The sequence below is a fragment of the Perissodus microlepis genome, chromosome 23 (assembly GCF_051167445.1).
Source record: "Perissodus microlepis isolate ML-2025 ecotype Zambia chromosome 23, ASM5116744v1, whole genome shotgun sequence".
Lineage (NCBI taxonomy): Eukaryota > Metazoa > Chordata > Actinopteri > Cichliformes > Cichlidae > Perissodus > Perissodus microlepis.
The window spans coordinates 27,387,190-27,400,255 of record NC_140482.1 but is presented as its reverse complement, the minus strand read 5'-3'; the positions used below and the strand labels follow the sequence as shown (position 1 = coordinate 27,400,255).

Sequence of the window (13,066 nt, the reverse complement as noted above, 5' to 3'; positions counted from 1 at the left end):
GACCTCATCTGCACATATTGACTACTACCTGAAACAAATGTTTGAAATTCAGAGTGTTCACTCCATAAGACCTGTTGAACTAAAGAAATAGGGAAAAATATGTCTTTGAGACAGGCTGCTAGTAACAAAGCGCTTACAGATACAATTTTAAATTGATGGTTTGTTAAGTTTGTCTGTGTAGACAAACTTAACAAACCATCAAAAGGTTAGGTGCCTTTTTTGGATGGCTCCACACTTTTACAAACTGAACTTTTACAATGTCCTTTAAAGAGGTGTATATGGGGGAAATACTAATCATCAAAATTTATATAGGTATAATTTACAGTGCCATTACTCAATCTGTAGTCAAAAAAATTATCTAAACTTCTTTATTTGGAGGATCATTTATCGTTTAGGTTTAAATGTAATTAATACTTCTCCTGTTTCTCTGTCCTCTAAGGTGAGCTCAAGCTTCTTCATGGCTAAAATATAGAATAGAAGCATGCTCACAAGGCACTCGGTACAGAAAATAATTACATCAGCTTCATATCTCAGGCTTATTTCCTTTTGACAACAGAGAGATAGGTCACAATAAAGCAAGGTCTATTCAGTTGATGAGTACAGCCTCTGTATATTCCATTTCAATGAGTCAGATGAAAATTTTGAGGTATACTACAAATCCCACTATAAAGTGGACAATATAGCAGATAATTCAACAGCAGTTTACTCACCCAGCTGATTGGCTGTATTGGAGCAAAGCCTAACACTTCAGCATTTGCTTGAAAGCTGGATGGAATTATTGTTTCTAAAAACAAGGAAAAACGCAAGAAGGTAATTAATAAAAAGAAGAAAAAGGGTATAATAAGTTATAGATGCGATTATGAATATAAAGAAAAAAACCCAGAAATGGCTGAATGTCAAATTCTCAGTCAGCCCTAAGGCAATTGATAATTTAGATATGAATACTCTCCCTTAAGTATTCAGATGAAAATGAGCCATACACACAGCACGCAGAGTGCCCTTCCTGCAGGCCTTATTAGTTGCTATTGGCAGGACAAAATGTGCAGTGGTTATATCATGGCCAGTGGCTCAAAAAAAGAGGCTCAAGTAATGAATACTGACAAAAAGACAACATTACAAATTAATACTGAATGTAACAAGGTGAAGATGCTGCCTATTTTGAACTTAAAAGGTGATGATAATTTAATTCAAGGGCAGAATTTTTTCCATTGCTGCTACTCATGTACAAAGTTAAAGTGGCACAGCTGTTTAATGGCAGAAAATTCTTGCAGTTAAAATCAAGGATCCTAGATTTTGAAAATCCTAGGTGACTTTCTTCTTGAGTTATAGCATTCACAGGATTTTTAGAAAACTTGACCTTGACATTGCATCAATGATATTTGAAGGTTTTTGCAGGATTTTTAATATATACAGTTATGGTATCAATGGTATGATATTTGCCCTCACACAACATTTTCAGAGAACTTGACTTCTGACCTGGGATAGCAGATTTGTTTAGCACTTAGTTTAACATGATGTTAAGCAAAGTAAGTATTTAGCTGTTGATAGTTGTTATAGCACAGCTGCTTAACATCAGATTATTATTATAGATTACTATTACTATATTATGGTCATTGTGAGCATGTATGCAGGCTGATGTTAGCATACTGTACAGCCTCAGAGCACTTCGGATTTGGTTAAACTGGGATTTCACATTAAAAGAGAAACATGAGCCTTCAATCCACTAAATCCACACTGACTCTGATCTCTGTCCTTGAAAACCGTCTGTCTGTCAGCAGCAGAGAGCTGCTTAGAGGAGTACAGCTGGACAAACTGACTTCATCTGGCTGACTGACAGCACAATTGTACCTGGGAGAAAATACCTTGAATGTAAGCTCAGCATGGCAACAATCAATATTCAATTCTTTTTAAACTGCTCTTCAGACACGAAATTTCACTTGTACTTTGGCTTTAGTTCACAATAATGCACCTCAATTACATCTCTGGCATCCACCACCTTCCTCTGTAGTCAGAGCACCTTAAACACTTAATGTAAGTATGCAAGGTTTGTGTCTTGTTTGGGACTTTATTAGCTTTGTTTGATTAGCTTTCACTTTCTCACTGATTTAGTTAGAAGGGGAAACTAAAAACGTCTTGGTTATATTTAGGCACCAATATATGAAAGTTAAACCTTTAATTAAAAAAAGAAAAATCATTGTTAGGCCATTATTTTTCATATGTTTTTTTTGTTTATCTGCTTATTGAAATTATCTACATATGTGAACAAACTTTGATAGTAACCACGACCACAGTCGCACATAGCAAATGCACCACTATCTACTAAAATGTGTGCATGTGAAACTAAAATTATAGTAGAGTGCAATTCACTTACTCAAATAAATGAATGAATGAATATTTTTTTTTAGCCTTAATAGTCTGTTAGTAAAACCACACAGCAAACCATGCTATTTGAAAGGGTTGTTTCCAGGGCTGGACTGGGACAAAAAATCGGCCCGGGCATTTTGACTAGAGACCGGCCCACCGGGTATTATAGGAAAAACCCACAAAGCCTTTGAATGAAAACAAACGCTGTTGTCACAGTGATGTACACTGTCTTGTTGGTATATATGTATCAATCTAATAAACTTAAACCTACACCATCCTCCCTATTCTGGTATTCTAAACAGTACTTAGCCGAAACCCAAAGACTGCTTGGTTGAGTTAACCTCCTGAACTATCTACAACACATGGTGGAAACCTGAAATTAAGACAGAGAAGACTAGAGGTGAGACATGATCATTACTGAATATTAAAAATAATACATGACAGATTTAGATATATTTTAATAAACTATTCATTCATCAATAAACAGCATGGCAGGGCAAAATATTTTTTCTAACATGGCAACCTTTAAAAAGTGAAAGGAGACAGAAAGACAGGTGAGAAAGAATAAAACCTAATTGACGTTTTGATGGCATTTTACACACAGTACTGGTACAGAATCTAGAAAATGTGGGAAAATACTGGAACCATATACAGTACTTACTTCTGAAGAAATTATGATGAGACCCAAAAAAAATTACTATGTACAATAATGGATTTCTATACATTTTACATCAGATGAAAACGTTTGTTGTAAGATTTAGATAATTATTTATTAAAATCGAGACATTTTAAATGAGAATAAGAAAGAAAAGTATTTCTTTGTGCCCCCCTTTCCCTGTTAATGCCCTACCTGGGCCCCTGGCAAAACTTTGCTAGACCCGCCCCTGCACAGTTACCAGCTGTCAGCTACTTAGAAAAGGATCCTGGTGTTATTTGTCACTTAGAAACAGTTCATATCTTCCCTTGAACTCATTCATGTCACCTAAAAGGTAAACCTGTTTCTCCATCACCTGTTGAGCTCTGATGATTCAGTAAGGACATCTCCTGGTTTCATCTTCATGTTTCCCTCTCACCAGATAACCAAACTGACATCATGACCAGCAGCTTTTACAGCTGTGGCTCCAGCAAACATCAGCTGATACTGGAAATTAATATCAAATAAATTCTAACAACAGCTGATCAAGCTTAAACGTGCTGCTGTTGCCGCTGGTTTCCTCTTTCTGGCGCAAAGTGGGCGACAAACAAGCAAGAGAGAAAAGCCGATCAGCTGATCATTGATCAGTTTCATGATTGTGGTAGCAAAAGAAGAGGGAGGGGGAGAGAATGAGAGAAGAAGAAGCAGCTGTGCAGCGTAAAGACGCAGAAAAACTCCAGCTTTGTGTCTTTTTCCATTCCAATCTGAAGTACAGGACAAACTGTTCCTTTTCAGCTCAATACGAAACGCATAATATTTTCTCTCAATGCGGGACGATTCGTTTTTTTACGGGACGGTTGGCAACTCTACTAACTAACCTTATGAATAAAATAAAGTTCACTATCAGTAACATCAAAGCACCCGCCCAGCTGTATATAAACTCCGTCATGCTAGCTAGTACGCAGTAGGGCTGGGCGATATATCGAGTTTTTTAAAAATATCGATATATTTTCATACGAGATATAAGATGTGACAATATGGTTTATATCGATATAGTCTATGCTACGTTATAATTATACTTGTGGAGCCGCAAGTTTGCCTCTCTTTCGTCCACTTTTGTCTCTACGCAACGTTATTCGGCCTCGCCTCTCCTTCACTGAACACAACTCCCCCTCCCCCATAGCTTCACCTGCAGGCAGCGACAAGATGAAAGCGGAAACTCTCCGTTAGCGAGTTACCGCGGATCGCCCCGTGCGTGGGGCTGGATGGCGTCAACGTGTTAGCGAGCTAACCGCGCTAACGACATGCAGCCCGGAGGGGCTGCACGGCCTAAAATCCTTTCATTTTCTCAAAAATCGACAGTGCGCCTTATGTATGAATTCTGGTTGTGCTTACTGACCGCGAACCGATTTTATGTGGTACACAGCGCTCAGCAATCTGTCAAAAAATGTTTTAATATGACTTTGCTAAGCTATGGAGCTGCACCGCTTGATGGATTGTCGGAGGATTACGGCTACCGAGGAGGAGCCTCGCGGAGTGATACGTACTGTGCTTCAACGTAATATTACCGTACTGTGTGTGTATAAGGACCACAAATGGCACCTGTTCAGAGACGTGGTGCAGTTGTGAAATCTGTCTCTTTGTTATTATGCTCAGCGTCTATTAGTTTACATTTTGACTGCACAATTGTGAGCTTTTTGTTATGCACAAAAACAACATTGTTTTCTTTTATTTATGGACCATGATTATTTAATAAATGCTGATAATTTATTTTTGAGTAATTTCGTCATGTACATCTACGCTGTATGTAAATAAAAGTGCCTGTGTGACATCTGGGACACAGTGTGACTAAGAACTCTCTTTTTGTTCTTAACTTATGGCTTTTAAAAAAAATATCGAGATATATATCGTGTATCGCCATCCAGCTAAAAAATATCGAGATATGAATTTTGGGTCATATCACCCAGCCCTAGTACGCAGTACGAGTTATTGTAACTGACTGTAAAAAGTCTTTATAAAGGTTTATATCTGACCCAGATAGACTGCAGGTCATAACTTCTTACCTGTTCTGTTCCCCTGATACTCGGACCAGCGGCCGCCTCGGATCTCTCCTCCTCCTACCCCACCTTTCCGCAATCATCCTGCCAGCGTGTTGCACCTGCTGGCCTCCACCCCTTGCTAATGTTACTGAATCTGTGGAAGCTCCGCAATAGCCACTACCAAACAATTGAGTTATTTTTACACATCTCCCAGCATCTGGCCAATCCACCACCTTTCAGTGTTTATGCCGTTACGGAAAAAACAAAAGACAAAAAAAAAAACCCATCGGCCCATAAAAACAAAAAAATCACCAAATGCCCGGTGGGCCGATGGCCAGTCCAGCTATGGTTGTTTCTATTTATTTATGCTGCAGCATTTTAACAAGAGAGTCTATGGGAATTGTTTGCTTTACAAATCAGTCTCAAGTGGCCATTTGAGGATTTGCCATTTCTGGTACTTGAGAGTTTGCTCTTTTATATCAGATCTAGAAGCTGCTGCTGCAACTAGTCATGTCGACTGGTTAATCAGAAAACTAAGTGTTATGGCCTGTGGCCATAAGAAGTGTGTGTGAGCTGCTGTGTTGTGTTCCTTTACTTTGTCTTAAGACTCTCTGCAGGTCCTTCCTCTAATAAAGAGCAGTGAGCTGCTGATTGGACCATGGGGCATGTGACTGGGTTAAAAAAGCCGCTCTGACAGCTGCCGGGAGAGAGAGAGAGAGAAGCCAGTGAGAGTGAGCAGTTTTGACAGCAGACCTGGACCTGGCCCTGGTTTCCAAATTCTTGTGCGATTTGTATATGTGTAAGTGTGCTCTGTGAGAGCCGCCACTTGTGTGTATAAATTCAGTGCTTATGCGTGCATAGGCTGAAGGGGTGAGCTGCCTTTTGTTTTGAACTGTTTTCTCCTGTTTCTGGGCTAGGAAACGAGACATAGTTATTGTCATTTGTTTGTTTTGTTTCTTTCTTAGGGTTTAGTTAATTTTCTCTAGCGGGACTTAGTTGGTGTTGTTTATTATTTTGGCCTGGGTTCACCCTGGAGCTCTGCTTCCTGACACTAAATAAAATCACCTTTTTCACTCATAACCGGTTTCGGTTGTTTGGTTTGAGAACCAGGGCGGGTATGGAAGAGGATTAGGGCCACCGAAAAAAAAAAAAGTGGGCACGTCTTCTTTTCTTCTTTTCCAGAATTCTGAGACATTCTGACAGAATTCTGACTTTTTCTCAGAATTCTGACTTTTTTCTCAGAATTCTGACTTTTTTCTCAGAATTCTGGAAAAGAAGAAAATAAGACGTGCCCACTTTTTTTTTCCTTTTTTCAGTGGCCCTAATCCTTTTCCGTAGAGCAGGTACTTGCTTCTCTCTCCTCAAATCTTATGTCCGTCTCTACATGGGGTGTAACACTAAGATTGCTATGAATGGGACTGTAAAGCAATGTATATGCAGTGTTAGAAAAATAACCATCTTACACCATGAGCATTTTTACATGGTCTTGATTTACTCATCACCACCGTTAAATAATTCTTAAATGAGAGGTAGTAGTAAATGACAGGAGCAGGCGCATCTTGTACACGCTGAGCTGCTGCAAAAAACTACAGAGGACAGCAGCCAGCGCAACAAACTTTGGATCCTTAGCTCTTTGTTAGCGGTGAGCGCAGCGCATGCCACGTTCGTTGTGAAAGGGCCTTTATGCTGCGCGGTGTAACTCACAGCAATGGTCCTTGGTCAGCCCTGACTTTGTGTTAAAGTAATACTAAAGTAATAATGGTATTTCTGACCACTGGTATAGCTCAACTTTACCCTTTCAACAGCTACAGAAAGTTAACGGACCTTTGTATGAGCCTTATGGAATATTCATATAGAGATCCTCCAGCTTCAAACTGTATTACCCTTCCAGGACCTGAAGCTGAGTAAAGCACCCCTCCGACAGCCAAACCCATCTGTTCTCTGATTGGATTGTTATATTTAGGATTGACATGACATTGACCAATCAGCTGAAAGGAAGAAAAAATAGGTCAAAATTCGTACTCGTAAGTTGAAACTCACACACAGCGAGGGAACTTGAGCGCAGAGTTTTACACGTAGTTTTTTGCTTTGTATCTGTAACCAGACCTTAACAAAAACAATTTGTAACTTGTGTAAATATTTTTTACAAACACAAATCTTTTTTACACACACACAAACTCTCATCTATAGATGCACAAACATAAAGATATTTTGGTTTACAAGGTTACAAAACTCAGTTCACAACTACGCATTTGATTTACAAGTACAACATATTTATGACCACAATTTGAGCCCATACTATTGGTGTCTACCCAACATGAAGTTTAAGGTGTGTCTGTGTTGTGTGTTTCTGCTGGGAATGAGGTGGGACATCAGTGTTATTTGTCAACCATTCCTATTGTATCAAATCTTCTTTGCAAAATAATTCACCAGCAAAGATGGCAGCACAAAGTTTTGCAATATAATGGTATCACTTTTGTACAGTGTGAGGAGGTGATGATTGGTCAGCCATCTTTTAATACAGTCTATAATTTATGCATTTAACATAAGAAAAACCCCATGAAAGTATTTAGCTGAACATGTCAAAAGGTAGAGTCTTAAAAAGACTATTTTAAACACTTTTTCCCCCACAAAACTAGTCTGCAGCTGCATTATACAACACTATTTTTTGTCTAACGTGCGTCATAAGTTATTTTTATTATTATTATTACAGGATCAGAAAAAAACAGACATATGAATCCTTCCACAAGCTGTTTCGTCTGAATCTGTAGCTCAACATTTCTCCAAGACCTGTTTCCCAGGTTCAGCAGCAGGACGTACACTTCAGCAGGACCTAAAACTAATACTAATGAAAATCGCAGACTATGCATCTCATACCACATAGCTCCACACTGTTGCCTCAAATCAGTATAAAATGAAGTCTAAGATTCATCATTAAGACCAAAATACAATAGTCTTACCCATTCAAAATTCTGCACAGTAACCCTTTATTTTGTAATGTCATCTCAACCTGACGGCATGGCTCTCTCTACACATTTACTTTAAAAAACACTTAATCGAATAGTTAACTCAGACATTTCAGGGGTGCAAATAAACAGATATATTGTAAATGGATATGGCTTGTCATTTAAAGTGTTGTCAATAAGTGCCTTAGCCTAAACTAAAAACAGATATTCAAAAACTCTCATTGGTCACAAGTTGTGCAGATATTATTATGTTTCTTTATACAGATTCACTATCTAATCTGGCTGTAATTGACTACTAATTATATTCAGAAATGTGAGACCAGAAGAATTTTTACATTAAGGATGTGATGCACTCCTAAAAACAAATATAGACTTCTAATGGTCCAGTACTGTACCCATTTAACATTCCTTCTGAATGGCAGATGACTGTTGAAAACTGTGTTTCATTATACTGTACATGATTCCACGAGTCAAAGAAAAAGACATTTAATGTGCATGCGATCCAGGGAGTATCAAACTCAAACTACAATTTTATTTGTCTGACCCAGTTCCCAGACTCGCAAGTTCTGGCATCCACAGACAGCCTACTGAGCTCTTGGGCAGTTGGCTGCTGGTGAGACAGTTCTATCTGGTAATGTGTTGGCTGCAGCACTCTTAACTTGGGCTGGGATCTGTCTCTATAGCCATCTGGACTGCTGGTCCATCTAGTTTTCCCACTTTGATCTCTTCATCTCCATCTGTTTCAGTGACTTAACCCACTGACTGACTTTGCAAACATCCATCTGACTTGCTAGTTTTTAGCTTTCTCATTGAATGATTGCACATTTGTCTTTTTGACTGACTACTCAAATGGATTGTCTGTCTAAATCAGTGGGGCATTGACCATTAAATTGTGACTCTGATTGTGACCCACACTTGAAGAATACGCATTGAAAAATACAAAGTCGCATCCAAAAATCATCAAATTTGCAAGTGGTCTCAAACACACTTTCTCACTTCTTCTTTCAGCGGATGTAAGGATTGGTGCTGATGTGAATAATGATGTGAATTTGACAGTGCGATTATTTTAAATATAATATAATAATATAATCACATTTAAATGTGTATTATTCTGTTCATATAACTGAATATAGTCCAATATTCCAAGCACATGCACTGTCGCCACGCAAAAAAACAAACACAAAAAACCCACATTATGAACAAACTAAAATATAATATAACTAAAATATTAATTGCATTGCTATATAACAGAGCAATTCTTCCTTTCACACTGTCAGTGTGAGTCTTCACTTTACAGATCTTTTGTGAGTCAGATAATGCAGATGGCGTGGAACTGGATGCCAAGTTAGAGAGAGAAAAAAGTCAGAATATAACACAGATCTTTGCAAGCTAGCTTAATGTAGCTTAACAGTTGGTAAACAGTTGGTAAAAAGATTCAAATTCAACTTACTGAGCATGGTAGTATAAATACATTGCCTAGTCTGCTGACTTACCCGATAGGACAACAGACAGTTTTTCAGGGTTTCACAGTACACCCAACAGTAGTCGCGACAAAGATTTCGGTTTGTGTCTGCTGGTTACAGTTTACAATTGCAGATACATAACAAAGTACAAAAAGCTAGCCTAATATCAGACAATGATTATCAGATACATTTTAGTATGCTATCCCTTAGATGCTGATCAGCTGATCATGCTGTTAACTTACTTTTAAAATAGTGTTTTGGCTCCTCCCTCTTTCACAAGGGGTGTGCTCGTCCAACTTCCAAGGGACTTGTGTCCCGTTCTATTCTCAAACCATAATTTTTTTGCATGTTAGGAAAATGCGTAAACCGCTACACTAACTACTTCAAAATCAGGTTATAACTTTTGTATATGTCTAAGACTTTTGTTTTGAGCCAAGGATGGCTAAAATAAGCTGTAGCCTTTACAGCAGCAAACACCAGGATATAAAAAAATAAACCTAACTATGAGTGTGAAAAATGTGGTTTAGACTGAGTTATTAATCACTGAATTAGAAAACCAAATTCATTAAGTGAATTAAATTATAATGACAAAGTTTTATAAAGTATCTTCCTTTATTCCATGATTTATTGGCTGCTCTAAAAAAAAAACCCGAATAAGTAGTAACAATTAAATAAAATGACGAATCAGTATAGATTTAATATACTTAATTTATTTATCAACAAATTAATAATGTTAAGGAGAATGCAGGTGGTGCTCTGTTTCATATAGCAATATGGCTGTTCTGTAATTTGGATACTTTACTGCACACAGGAATAAGAAAAAATACTCACTGAAATGTATCTTTTCATTCAGTTCAATTCAATTCAATTTTATTTATTCAGCACCAAATCACATCAGTCACTTTAAGGCAATTGATATTGTAAGGTAAAGACCCTGCAATTACAGAGAAAAACCCAACAATCAGATGACCCCTATGAGCAAGCACATGGTGACAGTGAGAAGGAAAAACTCCCTTTTAACAGGAAGAAACCTGTGGCAGAACCAGGCTCAGTGAGCCTGCCACAGTTGGTGGGTGAGATTCATTCGCTTCATTCAGTGTCAATTTTAGTTATGGTCGCATGTAGACTAATGCATCTAACTTGTAAGTAGCATCCATTTTATGTGTAATGATAGTTTTAGACCTATGAGTGGAACATTTAATGCTGTTTTAAGTTTGTTCATTACATTATATAAAGAACAGAAATGTATTAAACAAGAATAGTCCCTTCAAAAGGTCACCTCATATGATTACTTCCTCTATTTATTTAGGCTTTCATCAGAATTGTTGTTTGATCTTATTGCATCTTATTGCATCACTTCCTGTTTAGAATCACCCATCATCTCACTGGTTTCCAATATGACAAATGAGCACGAGAAATACCTTTAGCCCTTAATACCTGTCTTTTTATTATAGCAGCAGAAACCCTCTAAAAGCCATTGATTGGACTGTCTACTATTCATCTTGTTGGTAATTGGAAAACTCTTTAATGCTCAAGAGGAGCAATAGCTGGCAAACCACAAAGCTACTCAGTGTAGAAAACATACACATAGTTGGTTTGAACAGTTTCAAAGTTGCATTGATGCTGAGGTAACCTACTCCAGGTAGTGTAATAAATATTTCAAAAAAACGTGTTGTCAAAAGAACCTGTTAGGGTATATATTTCTTTGGGGTTCTCTTTCTGTCCCGCTTAGGATTATAACTACAAGATCCAGTTTTTCTGGCTCTCTTTTGGTCCTCAGAGGCAGTCTGTTCCAGTTTGTGCTCTCAGTCCAAATATGTACGATAAGTTAATTAGTGATTCTAATTAACAGAATTTGGATGGCAGTCTGTCTCTCTATGTTAGTTATGAGATGGACTTTTGACCATGTGGTGTACCTCACTTCTTGCCCAATTATCAGCTGAATAAGGATCCCTCCAACCCTGAGACTGATGGACTAGAGTAACAGAGGCTTACTTTGTGTTCAACGCACAGGCTCACTGAGAGAGTAAACTTGAAAGCTAGAATAATGTACAGTATTTTTCGGACCATAAGGTTATAAGGCACACTGTCGATGAACGTGTCTGTTTTCATACAAAAGGCGCACCGGATTAAAAGGCGCATTAAGCGAAACAAAACAGTCAGATAAGTGAAACTTTACTCAACTCATTCTTCTTGCTTCCTCCACTTCCGTACCATTGATTCATTAATGTTGAATTATCTCGCAGCTGCTCTATTCCCATGTTGTTGCAGTATATTAATGACTAACCTCGTATTGTGGATGGATTATCTCAGTTGTTCTCCTGACTGAAGTTTGGTCTGTTTACAGCATCCTGCCATGCGACTGCATTTTTCCCTAACTTTTGGGAACCCTCACGTTAACTTTTATCGAGTGGAAAAAAATTTAGCATTCATCCTCCAGCTTCAGTGTTTGTTATGCTAACATAGCTGTGCTGCTAGCGATCACCTAGCATGTCATTATATACCAGCTAGTACAACTTCATTAACCCTTTGGACCCAGTTTGCTCCGCGAGGCTCCTGACTACAGTAGCCGTAACGCTCCGACAATCCACCAAGCGGTGCTGCTTCATAGCTTACCAAAGTCGTACTAAAACATTTTTGACAGATATTTGAGCGCCACATAATACACATGTACCACATAAAATCGGATCGAGGTCAGTAAGTACAACCAGAATTCATACAAAAGGCGCAACAAATTCTATATATATATATATATATATATATATATATATATATATATATATAAAAAGGATTTTAATGCGGAAAATACGGTAAGCTGGTTTGAGTAGTCTCATTTTATACAGATCAGAACTGAGCATCAAACATATAAATCCAGGAATCTAATCTGGATTGTGTCATGGTAAGGAGAATGCTTTCTTGGAATACTTTAGGTTCTTAAACCAGTTAATTATAATTACCCCTGGTGTAGCTGAGTATAGCTGCTGACCACATAAACCTATTTAAGGTCAGAATTTAACAGCTTCTAAATGCTACTGCCAGCATGACAATGAACCATGTCGCTAAGCATAGGTTGTTTCCAATTGGATTTATAAATGTTACACTGAGTTCAGCTGAGTTTATTGGCTTTCCCAGATGCTAAGTCTATATGCAGCAGAAAACAGGGATATGGCAAAATGTGGAGGAGATTGGTGCATGAATGAAATCTGTAAAAATGACAAGATTTCAACACTGACCCAAATCTTAAGGGATTATAACATCTTGTGAAACTTAGGCTTTGAAAGTTGAGTTTGATTTTGAGCACCAAGTGTACATATTCTATTTCTAATGACATAGATGGAATGTGATGAAGTCATATACAAAATACACTATATTGCCAAAAGTATTCATTCTTCTTTCTTTACATGCATATGAATTAGCATAACATCCCATTCTTAATCCATAGGGTTTAGTATGATGTTGTCCCACCCTTTGCAGCAATAACAACTTTAGCTCTTCCGGGGCAGGCTTTGAACAAGGTTTGGGTGTGCGTTTATAGGAATATTTTACCATTATTCCAGAAGCGCATTTATGAGGTGAGACACTGATGTTGAATAAGAAGGC

The 13,066-nt window shown here is 37.9% G+C and overlaps 1 protein-coding gene across 11 annotated transcripts in view; it reads right to left on the bottom strand.

Annotated features, from left to right (window-relative positions):
* naaladl2 (N-acetylated alpha-linked acidic dipeptidase like 2) overlaps positions 1-13,066 on the bottom strand; it is a 460,659-nt gene that overhangs the window by 319,111 nt on the left and 128,482 nt on the right. For 4 of the 11 annotated variants that reach the window (XM_084921764.1, XM_084921763.1, XM_084921766.1 and 1 more), the window contains one exon: positions 711-784. The exons of the other annotated variants lie outside the window; for them this stretch is intronic. The gene's annotated coding sequence lies outside the window, so the exon portion shown is untranslated. The remainder of the gene's footprint in view (positions 1-710; positions 785-13,066) is intronic. 11 annotated transcript variants of the gene reach the window in all.